The sequence below is a fragment of the Tenrec ecaudatus genome, chromosome X (assembly GCF_050624435.1).
Source record: "Tenrec ecaudatus isolate mTenEca1 chromosome X, mTenEca1.hap1, whole genome shotgun sequence".
Lineage (NCBI taxonomy): Eukaryota > Metazoa > Chordata > Mammalia > Afrosoricida > Tenrecidae > Tenrec > Tenrec ecaudatus.
Genome location: NC_134548.1, coordinates 27,538,011 through 27,554,032, shown reverse-complemented (window position 1 = coordinate 27,554,032; position 16,022 = coordinate 27,538,011). Strand labels below are relative to the sequence as shown.

General features: G+C 40.2%; 1 non-coding gene across 1 annotated transcript; it reads left to right on the top strand.

The window, feature by feature from the left end:
- The first annotated feature begins 2,772 nt into the window (after positions 1-2,772).
- LOC142435398 (small nucleolar RNA SNORA42/SNORA80 family) lies at positions 2,773-2,906 on the top strand. The gene has a single exon (XR_012781460.1). It is a non-coding gene; the product is annotated as a small nucleolar RNA SNORA42/SNORA80 family (small nucleolar RNA).
- Positions 2,907-16,022: the final 13,116 nt, after the last annotated feature.

The window sequence follows — 16,022 nt, the reverse complement described above, 5'->3', positions numbered from 1 at the left end:
CACCCCCTGCTCCGACTTCTCCCCAACACATACCAAGAGAAGCTCTGAGTAGATTCTAATTTTTAATCACCAGCCCTTTCTGAATAAAAATTGCATAGGGCCTTAATCACAGCGTTAGTGGCTTAATGAGATATCCGTTAGGCTGCTAACCTCAAGGTCAGCAATTTCAAATCACCAGCCACTCTGCAAAAGAAATAAGGAGATTTCTGCTCCAGGAAAGAGTAACAGTTTGGTGGAGCAGTTCTACTTCTCCTATAGGGTCCCTATGAGCCACAATCTACTTGATGGCAGTGAGTTTGATTTGTTTTGAGTCCTTTAATCGCCATCAATGGTATGTATGAAATATTTTAATTTTTAAGTTAGATAAATGAAAACATAAAAACAAATTCACTGCCATGAAGTCAATTCTGACTCATAGCAACTCCAGAGGTGTGTTCAACTGGCTTGACTAGAGAAACAAATCCAGAGACACTCATATGTATATAAGAAAGAGCTGTATCTAAAAGAGCAATTGTATATTGAGAAAACATCCCATCCCAGGGGTCTCCATGTGGTTCCTCCAGCTCAAGGCACTAGCATAGCTCCATGTGTCTTGTCAGCTGCAATGTCTCCCAGGGAGTGAGCCTGTGTCTTGCCTCCAGCAAGCTATTTATCTCCTTAGTGCCCCCAAATGAGGTCATCAAGCTGCAACCTGATTGACAGGCTAAACTCCACCCCTTCACTCTTAATCCTCTCAAATTGATTACAGATTATATAACTACCTCGGGGAATAGCTATATCTTAACTGCCAAACCACCGAGAATCCTAATACAGCCAAGTTGATACATAACCTTAACTATCACAGATGGACATGCTTGGGGAATGTAAAACATACGGAAAAGAAATGTAAAAGGCCTCTGGAGACCTAAAATTCAGGTATTTAATATGTTTGATATGCATTTCCCTTTACATAATTTGATTCATAAATCCAAATAAGGTTTAAGTCATATTTACCTACTCTTGAAAAGTCAAGTCCATTATGTTTCAAATGGAAAGCTTGCCTTCTTTTATTACCAGTTGTACCAGAGGTCATTTCAGTATTCAGTAATAATGCCGGTATAATTGAGTCAAGTGCATTAACTGAATGACTGCTAACAAGTTCAGTTGACAGGACCCTTCCACCTTATTTGATTAAGAAATTCGTGATGGCCACAAAGGTAAACCGAAATAAAACAAAGTGCTTGCACAGTGCATCGCTGTTCTCATAATGCTGTTTTGATAATGCTCTTCATGATTTGGTCCATTAAATTATTATGTAAGCAATGAGTTAATATAAATGACCAGGCGCTTAAAACCAATTCCTAGATAGAAGTATTTTTCACAATTTTCTTTGTGTATGTGTGCGTTGTTTCTAAATTACATTTCAGTGAGAACACAAGCATCATAAATGCTTTCTGTTGGGTAGTAATGGGAACATTAAATCAGAATAATTTAAGCATCATACTGTCCACTTTCAATTTAAAAATAAATATACTATTTGCTAAAGCATGTAGGCAGATGCTTTAAAAAATGAGATAGCACTGTATAAATGTTAGGTAAAAGTCCAATACTTCCCATGATAGCATTTTGGCAATCACAAACTCTGGCTCACTATGCCAAGGTTTGACCTACCGATTCAATGGGCAGATGTTTTTAGAATTAAAAAACAAAATGCAAACCTAAAAGAAACCTACTGTATTACTATCAATTCTATTTTGATTCTTAGTAATCCAGTAGGACAAAGTAGAATTCCCCATAGGGTTTTTATGTACATATGAGTATTTCCCAAAATTGGAATATTTCTTCTTCTGATTATTAAAATACAGATAGCACTGTTTTGATTTCCTAAGTATTTTTATAAAGCCAGCCTATTTTCCCCATATTGTACATGAATAGAAATATTCATATTTATATTTTTACATATTCATATACTACCCCTATAGAAAATCTCAGCTCGATCTAACTTTCATTTGTTGTCCCTTTTTGCTTTCTTATATTAGAAACCAACCACTATAATCATTGTATGAAAATGATATTACAACATATTCTATTAGATGGTTTTTAAGTAAATCACAAGAGGCTTCTTACATTAAATCAGAAATATTTCTTATGTTGTGCTGTAAAGTAAGACTGTTAGGATTCTGCCACGGTTTTCCATATCATCTTTAAACTCAAGCCAAACTCACTGTCATTTGAGCTAGCTCATAGGACTCTATAGGACAGCGGTTCTCAACCTGTGGGTCACGGCCACTTTGGGAATTGAACGACCCTTTCACAGGGGTCGTCTGATTCATAAGAGTAGCAAAATGAGAGTTATGAAGTAGTAACAAAAAAAATTTATCATTAGGGGTCACCACAACATGACGAACTGTATGAAAGGGTCGCGGTATTAGGAAGGTTGAGACCCCTGCTCTAGGACAAAGTGGAATTGCCCCTGTGAGTGTCCTAGCCTGTAAGTCTTTAAAGGACTGGACATCCTGGTCTCTCTCCAACGGAGCTGCGGTTGGGTTCTAATTGCTGTTAGCAATCCAAGTTGTAACCACTACACCATCAGGGCTTACGATCATAAAAACACAGACATTTATTGTATACCTTTGAAAAATGAACTGTGAAATGTCTGTTTACAAAACTATAAACAATTGCCTGTTGAAATACCTTGAGACCAACCTGCTTAACCCTGTGTAATGAAAATTCTACAGCTTGCCTGCTCATTGAATATGAGATATTTTCACAGGATATAGAAATATGCTTCGTGCATGGGTTTGGATTGATGGCGGGTCTGATTCCATGGGCCTCTCACAGTGTCCCATGCCAAAGCATACTGCAACCCTGAACCATTGCCTGGCTTTACCCTGTGGGCTTCAGGCACTGAAACGGTTTGCACAGTGGGAAAAAAATAAATATGCTTTATATATTACCTATAATTGACCTGTACTTTCCATCCTGATAGGAGCCCTGCTGGTTTAGTGGTCATGCGTTGGGCTGTGATCTGCACGGTCAGCAGTTCAAAACCACCAGCAGCTCCACAGGAGAAAGACTGATTTTTTAACTCCCATAAAGAGTTATGTTTTTTGTTTTGCTTTTCTTGCTTTTATTGGGGCTCTTACATCTCTTATCATAATCCATACAATTCATCCAGTGTGTCAAGCATATTTGCACATAGGTCACCATCATCATTTTCAAAGCATTCTCTTCCTACTTGAGCCCTTGATAGCAACTTCCCATTTCTTCCCCCTCCTTCCCCACCTGTCCTCCCTCACAAAAACTTGATATGTTATAGATTATTATCTTCATGTCTTATGTCATTCTCCATCACCTGTTACCCACTTTTCCATTGTTCATCCCCCTGGGAGGGGGTTATATTTGATCCTCATGATCAGTTCCCCCTTCCTCCCTCCACCTTCCCCTAATCCTCCTGGTATCTCCACTCTCCTTGTTGGCCCTGAGGGGTTTATCTATCCTGGAGTCCCTGTGTTTCGGGCTCTTATCTGTAGCAGTGTGCATGTTCTCGTCTAATCTGATTTGTAAGGTAGAATTGAGGTCATGATAGTGGGGGGAAGGAAGCACCAGAGAATGAGAGGAAAGTTGTGTGTTTCATCAGTGCTATACTGACTGGCTCATTATAGTCTCAGAAACTCAGAAGCATAGTTCTACCTTGTCCTATAGGATCACTACAAGTTGACATCAACTCAATGGCAGTGAGTTTGATTTTTTTGAGTGCTGGACTTAAAAGGCATAGAGATGAATAAAATATGACATCTTCTAAAGAAAAACCCAAAACAGTTATGTTGCTATGAGTTAACATTGACTCGATGGTAGTGAGCTTGGTATGGTTGATTCCTTCCTGATAATATGTCTCTTTTGAGCCCCTTTCCTCTCTGAAAAGTATCCCATCACAGCAAAGGAATGTGGATTATGAACCAACCTCGCCAACTAAACATGTACATAAAGGACAGTCAACACCTTCAGGTCACTGCAGAACAACAGTACTTTGCCCAAACCAAACCAAATCAAATGGAATTCACTGGCATCAAGTTGATGTCGACGCATAGTCACCCTATAAGTCATGATAGAACTGCCCTGTGAATTTCTGAGACTATAACTATGCGTCTTTCTCCTGGAGAACAGCTGGTGGTTTCTAACTGCCTACTTTTTGGGTCGCAGCCCAATGGGTAACCACTACGTCACCAAGGTGCCACAAAACAAACAAAATAAACTGAGTCAATGCCCAGTCATAGTGACCCTAAAGGACAGGGTAGAACTGCCCCTGTGGGTTTCAGAAACTGTAACTCTTTAGGGCAATAGAAAGTCTTGTCTTTCTCCCGTGGAGCCCTAAAGCCATCTGTAAAAGGCATCAGCAGACCAAGGTAGAATATATTTGAAATTGAGAACCATAATCCTGACCATTTCTGTGAAATCTGTTACATATTACTGCCTGGTGTACTAGAATAAAACTGTAAACCCCTTTTGGGGTGTAGCTTGCCTTGGTGACTCTAGACTTGGCTTGTCCTTTACTTGATCAGAGGAAAAGCTTTACTCTTGGACTTTCACTCATTCTCTATCTTGGTTGCTGAGTTGCACCAACTAAGGCCTGGGGTGGTAACACTCTGCCAGGAGTTGTGACTGTGATACACTCAGGCTCCTTTTCCTTCTTCAAACAGAAACTTGCTGTTTGAAAGAAATTGAGAAAGTGCCCCAGAAAATGAAAGGTCTATTTTGTTTGTTTGTGTTTGTTTAATTCTAATCTCTACACTTAAAGTGCAATGCTAAGGACTAGTAGCTTCCTGGCAACAAATTCTCAGACCTGCCCCAGATCTATTGAATAGAAACTGCATTCTAACATCCACAGGAGATTTATTTGGACATTAAACTTTGAGAGGTGCTAGACTTGACCAAAGGTAAGCAAACTACCAGCCTGCAGGTCAAATTTGTTCCACAGATACGTTATATTTGCGTACTATCCAGGGCTGCTTTCCTACTCTAAAGGCAGAGGTGAGGATGACCTTCAAAGCCTAAAATATTTACCATCAGTCATTTAACAGAAAATATTTGCTGACATCTGGTCTAGAATTTAAGACCATCTCATCTATTTTGAGAGAGAGATCTTTACTGTTTCTTTTTATCGCATATGAAGACCTTGGACTATTACTTTCTTTGAGCCTTTGTTTTCCTCATTCATATGATAGGGACAGTAATGGCCACCAGGTTTCTACGTAAATATATGATAGAGAAGGATGTAACAATCAGACATTTGGAGTTCAGGTCCAGTACTCTTTAGATTTTTTTAAACAGACAAAGGAAGATGAAGGAGAATATGTACTATAGCTTGAAACCACACATATCCTTTACTAGAGGATCCCTGAATGCCTAGAGGTTGCACCTAGGCCTGGCTGCTATCCACAAAGTCAGCAGCTCCCAACCACCAAAGTTTTCTACCCCTATCCAGTGACCGTCTTGGGAATGCCCCAGGGCAGGTGTGCCCTGTCTCATCGGGTCATATGAGTCAGAATCGACTCCATGGCAACCACTTGAGTTGAGTTGATCCTGTGCTAACATTTAGCCATTTATGGACTTGGATGGCTGCAAAGGGAAGCAGTGCTTTGAACCAGTTCGAATGAGTTCAGTCATGGCCAAGACTGTGAAATTAGAAGAGATCTGAATGTATAAACTGTGATGTGCTTGAATAAGAAGCAGAATGGGCAAAATTACAGGTTGAAAGGAGCCCTGGTGAATTATTTTAGGAGCCTGATGTGAGGGATTGGATTCTTGCCAAGGGCTGTGGCCAGCTTGGCCAGCCATCATCTTTGGGCAGAGAAGTATTGCTTCTCACTCTGATTTTCAAGAGATTTGATTGCTGTGCACTCTGCATGCGCTCCTTGTTTTCTAGAAGGGACATTAAGGTTCTTGTGGGATATCAGTCCATCCTTTTTCCTGTCTGGTACATGCACCTTTTACAAATTCTGGTCCCTTCTGGTTTGGCTTTATTGGCGGTGAATTCACTGGGAAGAATCTGTTCAAAGGCCTGATAGGAAGTAACATGCACTAGCCTACTGAATCCATATGTATTTGATTCTGAGGCTCTTAACAAATAAATATGGCTAAATTTAATAGGTATGACTCTATTAATTTGCTGCTTTGAGAGGCTATTTGTCCTCAATTTCACACTCGTAAATTGTTACTATGATCAAATCATTCCGGGAAAAGTAAAATCAATGACTGTATAATGCTAAAAGTCATAATTCAGTGAAAATATGTTGGGTTCTCAGGATGTAGCGGATTGAAGATTGAAATGCAGAAGCCAATCCTGATAACAGGAATTTACTGCTCAGATCTCCACTGGGCAACAAGCCAGAGGTTTGCAATTTAGTAACATCCCTCCATACTCTGCTGTTGCCCTATTAGGAATGTGGCAAAAAGACAGAAGTAACTTTTGCAATACATGGGCTTCTAAGCTATTTCTTGTACTAAAAATGGCAAATGAATCTGTCTTAAATAATTAAACAACAGGGAGGAAAAGCAGATTGATCTCCTGTGTGCATCTTCATTTCATAGAAGCACAAGTGAATGTGGGACATATGGAGGATTTTAAAGTTCTTAAAGGAAAGTTTGAGGCTTCCTTTTGCTGGAAGTTACAACAAGCAATTAAATCACACTAATAATAAAAGATGGAGAGGTTATCTACTAAGAAAAGTCTATTCCTCATCGGATAATAAATTCCAGAAAGTCAGCAAAACCTCCAATTAAGAGCAACTTGCAGAGTTCTAACCGGGAGATTTGCAGAGTTAACTAGAGTTTGGAAGCCCAAACACAATGACTCATTACTTCACCTCTGATCAACAGCTCTCAAATGTGAGGCTATTTGAGAGTCAATTCGAAGGCTGGTTAACTCAGATTGTGCAATTGGTGAGTCTATAGGTTTGAGGTGGGGCCAAGAGTTTCCACTAAGAACGCGTTTCTTGGTTGTATTTCTGCTTCATTTCATTAAATCGGTGGTGGGTTTGTGCTGGTAGCAAAGGACCCTGGTGATGCATTGGTGAAGTGCTGGGTTGCTGACTAGAAAAGTTGGCAGTTTGAACCCACCTGTGGCATCCATGGAGAACACGTGACAGTTCTTGCAAAGATGACAACCTTGAAAACCCTGCGGGGCAGTGCTGCTCTGTCCTACAGGGTCCCTCGGAATCCCGAATTGACTCCACAGTAAGTTGTTTGGCTTCGGTTTTGTGTCATAAATGGAATTTTGCAATGAAAAGTTTCCACCGTGAAATGTGTTGTCATCACTGAATAAGACGAAAATCTATAATAAAATCTGGTAAGAACAATGCCAGCCAAGAATTCAAAATAAAACTTTCAAAAGCATTAAAACTTTATATACTTTTCTCAAAGGAGTTTCTCACCCCTCCTTCCCCCTCCCCCCAGATTTGCTAGTAGAATGACAAAACACTGCAAAAACGTATCGTATAGCAGAGAATAAAGTGAGAGAAATCTTGATGATACTGATAGGGAGCTGTGCAAATGGCATTATGGAGAGGAGAGAGTAAAGCTTGAAGGGAGTGTTGTCTATAATAAGTAAAGAACATTCTCCAGGTCCATAAAATATTCATATGCACCACTAATGCACAAGGGAATTGAGGCATGAAAAGAAAGAACAAAAATTATTCTCTTCAGTAACCCTGTCTAGATGTTCAAGTCACATCTATATTTTCAGCTCTGCAAAGGGGAAAGAGAAGCTGAGAAATCTGGAAAGAACCAGTGAATCGCTCCACTGGCAAATGTTAGCAACCCTGCATCGGTTGCCAATAAAGAAAGTCAATGAGCAGATTTACTATCTCCAGTAAGGAAAGCAAGCAGATAGGGCAGACACTTAGACTGATATGCCAGGGGCCAAGATCAATGGTTCTGAGACTCTCTTACTCAATTTCTATTAAGTTCCTAGGACAATTGCTATTTAAGGAAAGTACAAGAAATATGTGCACCTATTTATAGCCTTTTGGGGCATATGTGTAAGAGCCCTGGTGGCACACAATGGGTTAAGCACCAGACTCCTAACCAAAAGTTCAGTAGTTGGAAACCACCAGTCAATTTGCAGGAGAAAGATGTAGCAGCCTGCTTCCAGAAAGATATATAGCCTTAGAGACCCAATGAGGCGATTGTAATCTGCCCTACAGGGTCCCTGTGAATAAAAGCATCAAGTCAATGGCAATGGATTTGTTCTTTGGTTTGGGTGCCTGTGCATGTATCCTAACTGACCCTTGGTAGCTAGTTGACCTTGGGTAAATTTATGAACTTCTCTTCCTCTTTTAAAAATTGGAGGTCTATCCATATAGGATAGGAAGGCTAACCAATCCCAGAGAGAAAACAACAGGGCCAATGGTTTGGGTGGCAGGGGGAGAGACATGGTAGAAGGGAAGGTGGGAGAAAGGGTGGGGGGAGCCAACAAACCTAGGGACAATGGAAAAGTAAGTAATCTAAATTCGATGTTGAGGAGGGCATAGAATGCCTGATAAAGTACTGAGTCCAATGACGGTCGAACATGATAGTGGGATAGGAGGGAAGTAAAAAGAAATAGAGGAAAAAATTCAGAAGCAAAAGACATTTATAGAGGTATAAACATAGGCATGCACATATATAAATATATGAATATATAATGAGAGAAATATAGGTCTATGTCCATATATTTAAATGTTAAGTATTAAGGTAGCAGATGGGCATTGGGTTTCTACTCAAATACTCCCTCAATGCAAGAACACTTTGTTCTAATAACCTGGAATTTTGTGATGCTTTCCTTTACAACATGATCGCTGAAGTCAAAATGGGTGCATAAGCAAATATGGTGAAGAAAGCTGATGGTGCCTGGCTGTTAAAAGATATAGTATCTGTGGTCTTAAAGGCTTGAATTTAAACAAGCAGTTATCTAGCAGGGAAGCAAAAGAGCCCACAAGGAAAAAGCAGACCAGACTGGGTGATCACAAGGTGTCGATGAGATCAGGTATCAGGCAGCAGAAAACTCAAAACAAACAAATATACTGATGCAAATGATGGGCATCAGCATGGAGACCCAAAGTCCATCTGTAGATAAGTGGATATTTCCTCACAGAAGGGTCACAAGGATAGAATGAGACAGCCAGGGAGCAGCATAACATCGACAGAACACACCACATTCCTCTAGTTTTCTAATGCATCCTCCCTCCCACCAACCAACATGACCCCAGTTCTTCCTTAAAAATCTGGCTAGACCAGACTATGTACACTGGTACAGATAAGAGCTCTTAACACATGGAATCCAGGACAAATAAACCCCTCAGAAACAGTAATGGGAGTAGTGATACCATGAGGGTAGGTAGAAGGTGGGGGAAGAAGGGGGAGAAGCGGGGAACTAACTATAATGATTGACATATAACACTCCCCCCACAAGGGGATGAGCAACAGAAACATGGGGGAAGGGAGACAGCAGATTGTGTAAGATATGAAAATAATTTATAATTTATCAAGGGTCCTTGAGGGTGGGAGCGTGGGGGAGGAAGGGCAAAAGGGGGAGCTAATACCAAGGACTCAAGCAGAAAAAAAAATGTTTTGAAAATGATGATGGCAACATATGAACTAGTGTGTTTAATACAGTTGCTGTATGGATTGCTATAAGAGCTGTAAGAGCCCCTAATAAGATGACTTATTATTTTAAAAATATTGAAGGAGATCTTTACCGCTGTACAATAGGTATTTATGTAAATGTTTTTGAAACAGTGACTGTCATGTCAATGTCCCCAAAATATTAGTAGTGATGATGGTGCTGGTCACTTATTGCCAGTCAGGGGATTTAGATCGTAGGCTTCTGTCCTGAGGGAGAGAGGTTTCCAAGGCTGTAATTTTTAAGGGAAGCAAACTGCCACACCTTCCTCTCACTCAGCAGCTGGTGAGTTGGAACTACAGTTGGAATGTTTTAACCAAGGTGCCACTAGGGGTCCTTCTTTAGGCTTGTAGTTCAGCACAAACTGCAGCACAAGTTGACCATCTGAAATTTACATGCAAACCCAATCCCTCTGATGGGGGAAAGCTTCTGTACTCCACTTCTGAGAGTGAAGCACAATAGCTTCAGCTCCTTTGTCTGTAATCCGAAATAAGCATCAAAGGCCTTCTTAGCTTGTCACCAGACATGGAGGCACAAGCATTTTTTGTGTGCCATCTGGAGCCCCAGCCTCTTTCTTCTGGCCATTAGCTTCTCTTTGCGCTTCACTTAGCTGACTATTCTTTGGGATGCTTGTCCTTTACCCAAAAAAACCTTAGTGTTTTCCTACATTGACCAGGCACTTCACCTTTGAGGCCTCTCCACCTCATTTCCATTGTGGATACTTTCCCCGTATCAAGCAATGATTCTTTTTCTTTGTAGTACATTTTGAAAATTGAGTTTGCATTTTTTGGAGGAGATTTCCCCCCCTGGTCAAGTAGACAGTGTTTACGTTATATGTGATCGGTTGAAAAAAATTCATTCCTTAATAATGACTCTAAGACAGGATAGGAGGAGCCCTGGTGGCCTCAACTCGATTCTGACTCATAGCCACCCTGCAGAGCAGAATAGGACTGTCTCCTTTGGGTTTCCTCTTTACAGAGGTAGAAAGTCTCATCTTTCTCCCACAGACTGGCTACTGGGTTTGAACCAGGAGGTGAGCAGTTTAACCCTCAACCCACTTCCCCACCAGAGTTCTGACACAATAATAATGACCTAAAAAAGATCCAAGAGGCAACTCACAGCTTTCCCCCCAGACATTTAGCATATGACCCATCCTGTTTTATAGACAGGAAACATCAGCGAGACTGTGGGGTTGAAGAAATGCATTTGGGCCAATGTGTCTGCTGCTACTCTTGGACCTCACACCAATACATGGACATTCTGGCAGGTAGTCCCTGGTTGGCATGATCTGTTAAGCCCTCGACTTCTAATCCAAAAGTTGGTGGTTCAAACCGTGGTGTTGATATAACTGCTAAACAAACATTTTGAGGGGCCAGTGCACCCAGAGGTACCTTACAAGAAAGGCCTGATGATTTATTTCTGAAAAGTAAGTCATTGAAAAGCCTATGGGACTGAGTTCTTCTCCAAGACATAGGGGGTCACCATTAAGCAAAATCAATTTGATATTAATTGGTTTTTAATATGAGGTAAGACATAGAAGACCTTTGTTTCTGAATAAAAAACGGAGTCAAAAGTAAGGTTCTAGTTGTCTTATAAATGATTCAAATGAAGTCATAACTATGGCTATTGGGTTGAGACATAGCATCCAAACAACTTAGAATTCATTCCATTGGACGAATATTTCAAGCCACTGAAAATGCAATTACGAACCTGTGAAATGATCCATTTCACTAATATTGTAAGAATATCTAAGCCTTCCTCAGAAATAAGCTTCATGAAAGCTGTGATGTTTGATTGCTTTTGGCAAACATATTTTTAATACAGAGGCATGCTTGGCAAGTGACTGGTTTTCGTTGAAGGACTTTAATTTAAAATTTTAAAATTTGAAGTTTTAGAATACATCTTCATAATCCCTAAAAGCCCATGTTATGTTATCACATGTGTTTTTTATCATCAATTAATATGCACAAAACTTGACTTGAAAAAATATTTTGACATAGATCCAGACACTGACAAGTTGTAAGAATAGTACAAACAATTCTTGCATATTCGTCACTCAGATTCTTCAAATTTTTGACATGATCGCTCATCTTTCTCTTGGCATGCATATTTATTTCTGAACTGGTGCGAAGTAAGTTACAGCCGTGCTTATCTTTGACCTCAAACTACTATAGAGTGTGTAGGGGCAAAAGCTATCATAAAGGGAAATTGCCATTGATATAATGCTATCAGGTTACCTGAAAACCTATTCAGACATCTCCAATTGTCCCAATAATGTGTCCTCCCTAGGAAAACAGGCGCCTAGGGCTCATGTTGCCCAAACTTATCCTATCTCTTTACCTCTTTCATTCTGGAAGAGTCCTTCCTTTTCTTTTCATAACCCTGGCTTTTTTTTTTTCTTTTTCTAATGAGTAAAGCTCATTTTATAGAATGTTCCTCACTCTGGGTTATCTGCTGTTTTCTTTTAAAGAGGTTCCCTTTACTGCATTTTATAGTTGAAATACTTTGGGCGTGATATTCTTCTTAGGGCATCACATCAAGTTTCCTATGATATTGACTTTCCCCCTAGTTACTGTTGTTTACTGTGTTACTTCGAGGGAGGTCTAAGATCCATTGCCTCATGCACATGTGAAAGTTGGACACTGAATAAGGAAGACCTAAGAATAATCGATGTCTTTAAATTGTGGTGCTGGAGAAGACTCTCGTATGTACATGGATGGCTAAGAGGTCAAGCAGATCTATCTTGGAAGCAGCACGTCCAGAGTGATACTTTGATGTGAGCCTTTGCCACTTTGGACCTGTTCTTAGGAGTGACCAGTTCCAGGAGCAGGACATCAGTGCTGGTCCAGAGGAAGGTCCAAGAAAAATGGGAAGACTGTCCAGAAGCTGAACTTGACACAGTGACTACAATGCTGAGATAACGCAGAACAACGATGAGGAGGAGGTGAGACTGGCAGTGTTTCCCTTGATTGCATATGGTCCCTCTGGGTCAGAGCGAACTTGCTGGCACAGAACAACAACAGCAACAAGTGGTGGTTTAATGTTGGCCACTTGGTTCCTGTTGCTGCTACAACCAATTACCACACTCAATGGCTTCAAACAACACTTATTTATTTCCTTAGAGCTCTGCAGGTTCACAGTCTGGCATGAGCCCCCCTGGGCTAAAATCAAGTTGTCAGCAGGGAATCGCTTCCTTCTACAGACTTCAAGGGATAATCCATTTCCATTCCTTTTCCAGTTTCTGGAAGCCACTCACATTCCTGGGCTCTTTTGGAACAATTTTCAAATTGTGACTTCGGTCAGGGGTTTGCATTTCAGATAATCAATTTTGCATTCAACAGTTTAAACTTCTTATCAACTCCCCCCATTAGTTTATCACCACCCCTCTGCCCCCCATTCCTTTACATTCTCTTCTCCCTCTTGTGGATTGTTGTCTTCCCCCTGCCCCCTTGCTCATCCCTAACCACCCTCTAGCCTGTGGCAGTCAACTTCCCTTCCTTTGAGGCAGGGGGAGGAGCTGCTCCAGAGACAAAGAGCCTCAAAGTAATGTGAAAAGCCCTGGGTAACCCTTAACCTGCCTGCTTATTTCTGCTTCTGTATACAGCTGGCTAGCTGATGGCCAGCCAATTTCCAACAGCTGCATGTGAGCAATCCTTTCCCTATAAAAGTCCTCAAGACCTCAGGGCATCCAGGGATCAGTCCCTGGAAAAGTATCCTCAGAGCCACGTGTTGGCAAAATAAAAGTTTTCCTCCACGAGTAAAATGATTTATAAATAAATGAATGAAAGTTTTTCGACTTTGGTGACTCCTTCACTGGATAGCAACTCCACTAACAAGTTGTCCTCCACCCCTTGGCAACCTCCTGTTCCCTTAGGTATGGAAGTCTTGGTCTTAATATTTTCCTTTGTAAGAGTGGTATTATACAATATCTCTCTATTTGCGATTGACTAATTTCACTTAGTATAATACTCTCCAGGTCCATCCTTGCACAGAGGTGCTTTGTGATTTCATCATTGTGTTTTAGAGAAGCACAGTATTCCATTGTGGGTGTGTACCAACGTCTCTTTATCCATTCTTCTACTGATGATGGCTGTTTAGGATTTTCCGACTACAAAGGCAGCAACTTCAAATCTCTGTGGCCATCCTTCTGTAATCATATGTCCCTATAACCACAACCAGAAACGTCCTTTCCTTTTAGGAATTCATGTGATTAAATGCAGCCGGCTCATCTGGATAATTCATGGACAATATTTTGTGTACCAAATAATGGTGGTGTTTATCATATTTCTTTACTCTAAAGTTACTGCTTTCCCCTTTACAATGAATATTTTTGAGTGATTTTTTGACTGATGGTTTGAGACTGTATAAATATCTTATTCTTTGAACTATTACAAACTAGTTGTAGCAATCATTGATAACTCTTGCCTTGAATTTGAAACATTCCTCTGGCACCTCATCTTGTTCAATTTTAAAAGGGCTATGCTTCAGATATGTGTCTTAAGTGAGTTTGCCCCAAAACCTGATCTTGAGATAAATTTTCGACGGCATTAATTTATTTGGAATATCATTCCAAGAGAGAAAGAATGGGAAGTGAGATAAGTGAAGGAGAAAATTTAATAAAGGATGTGTTAACAGGCAGGATAGTTTTATAAGAAAGTAGTATCAACAGTGTGAACACTCTAAGAGACTATAGAACATATTTCAAAATTGTTCCAGCACAGAGTAGAGACATTGTGCATTTTATCATCTGAGATCATTAACTACCCATTATCTCTGGTTGCACGATGAATGTGTGGTCAGGAAAGGCCCTCAGTCAGAGCCAGGTACTTGAGGTAGGAAATCCTCAGCAATTATAGGAAAGATGCCTGAGAAGTGGAGAGGATGTGCAAGGGAGAGACACTGAGCATGTCTTTTATAGTTTCATTCATTTGCTGGATTGGCACAGTGGCTGCAGCATAAGACTCCAACATAGTAATGACTGCGAGGATGAATCGGGGCCGAACCATGTTTTGACTCAAGGGCACCTATCAAAGTTCATTTCTTTGTTCATGAAGGGTTTTTTTGAAGATCTTTCATGATATTCACCCAGGCCTTCCAAAGCACTAATCATCTTAATCTAACCTCAAGTAAGAAGTATTTTATCTTCTACACAATTGCAGTGGCTCTTTTATGGCAACTAGAATCACTGACCTTTAAAGATGGTCAGAATCTGAGAGCCATCAGGTGCAAGTTAGGTTTGAAGGACAGAAACCTGAGAGCTGGGAATGCCCAGAAATGCCTTCCATCACACAGCTGGTTAGTGTCAATATTATGATGAAAATATGGGCTCCAGATTTTCTCATTCAAAGAGGGCACATATATGACCAAATATGTGCTAAAAAGATCGATAGATTTATTTTGCTCATAATAGAGGGGTTGTCAACCCAGCTTTCTTTTCCCCTGTTCCATAAGCAATTTATCTATTCAGGATGGACTGTTTAAAAATATTTTAAGGTTAATTTATTTTTTTAAATCAATGGTCTGATTTTATTTAAGCTTTTGATTCAGAAAAGACCTAGGAAATTTGAAAAAAACCTCAGTTTTATTATTTGCACATAACAGCAAGCAGTATTCCTGGAGTAACAAGACTATATTAAAAAAAAGTAGGATAATGTTTCCTTTAAACTTATGAGGATTTTAGGCTCCACGTTGCAATTTAAACTGCAGCTCTTTCTTGCATTGTTCCTGTTATTTTGCAGCTAGAGTCCAACAATATCTTGGTAACCCTGAGCTTGCATTGCACTTGATAGATGATAATGCTTTCGCTCAGTAGCATAGGATATTATTTTCTCTAGGTACATTTTTCAAAGAGTAACCTTTAGTCATTTCAAAACTAAAGTGAGTAAAACATCAAATTAGACTTAAAAGAAATATAAAGAATAGATACCTCCAAACATCTATCATAGTCCGATTTCAAGTTGGGACACTGGTTAAAGAATGAGCTTAGAATTCAAATGAAAGGCCTTTACTGAAGGTTATCATGGTGCAATTTGCCAAACTCTGCAAGCATCCGTTTTCTCTTCTCTGAAGTGGGCTTGTTAACAAGCTCATTGGAGTGCGGGTGGTAGGGCAGGTAAGTACGCACCTGCAGTCAAAAGGCTGGTGCATTGAATCCACCAACGAATCTGTGGGAGAAAGACATGTGAAGTTTAAAGCCAAGAAAATCCTAACAGGAAGTCCTACTTTGTCATATGGAATGACTGAGTCAAAAATTGATTCAAAGTCACATGATGGCAGTCCCTGCCTTTACATGATTGTTGAGAAGATGAAATGAGATTGTCTATGTAACATAAGGCACACAGGACTTGACATGTAGCAAGGTTTTACTCAATAGTAGCTGTTA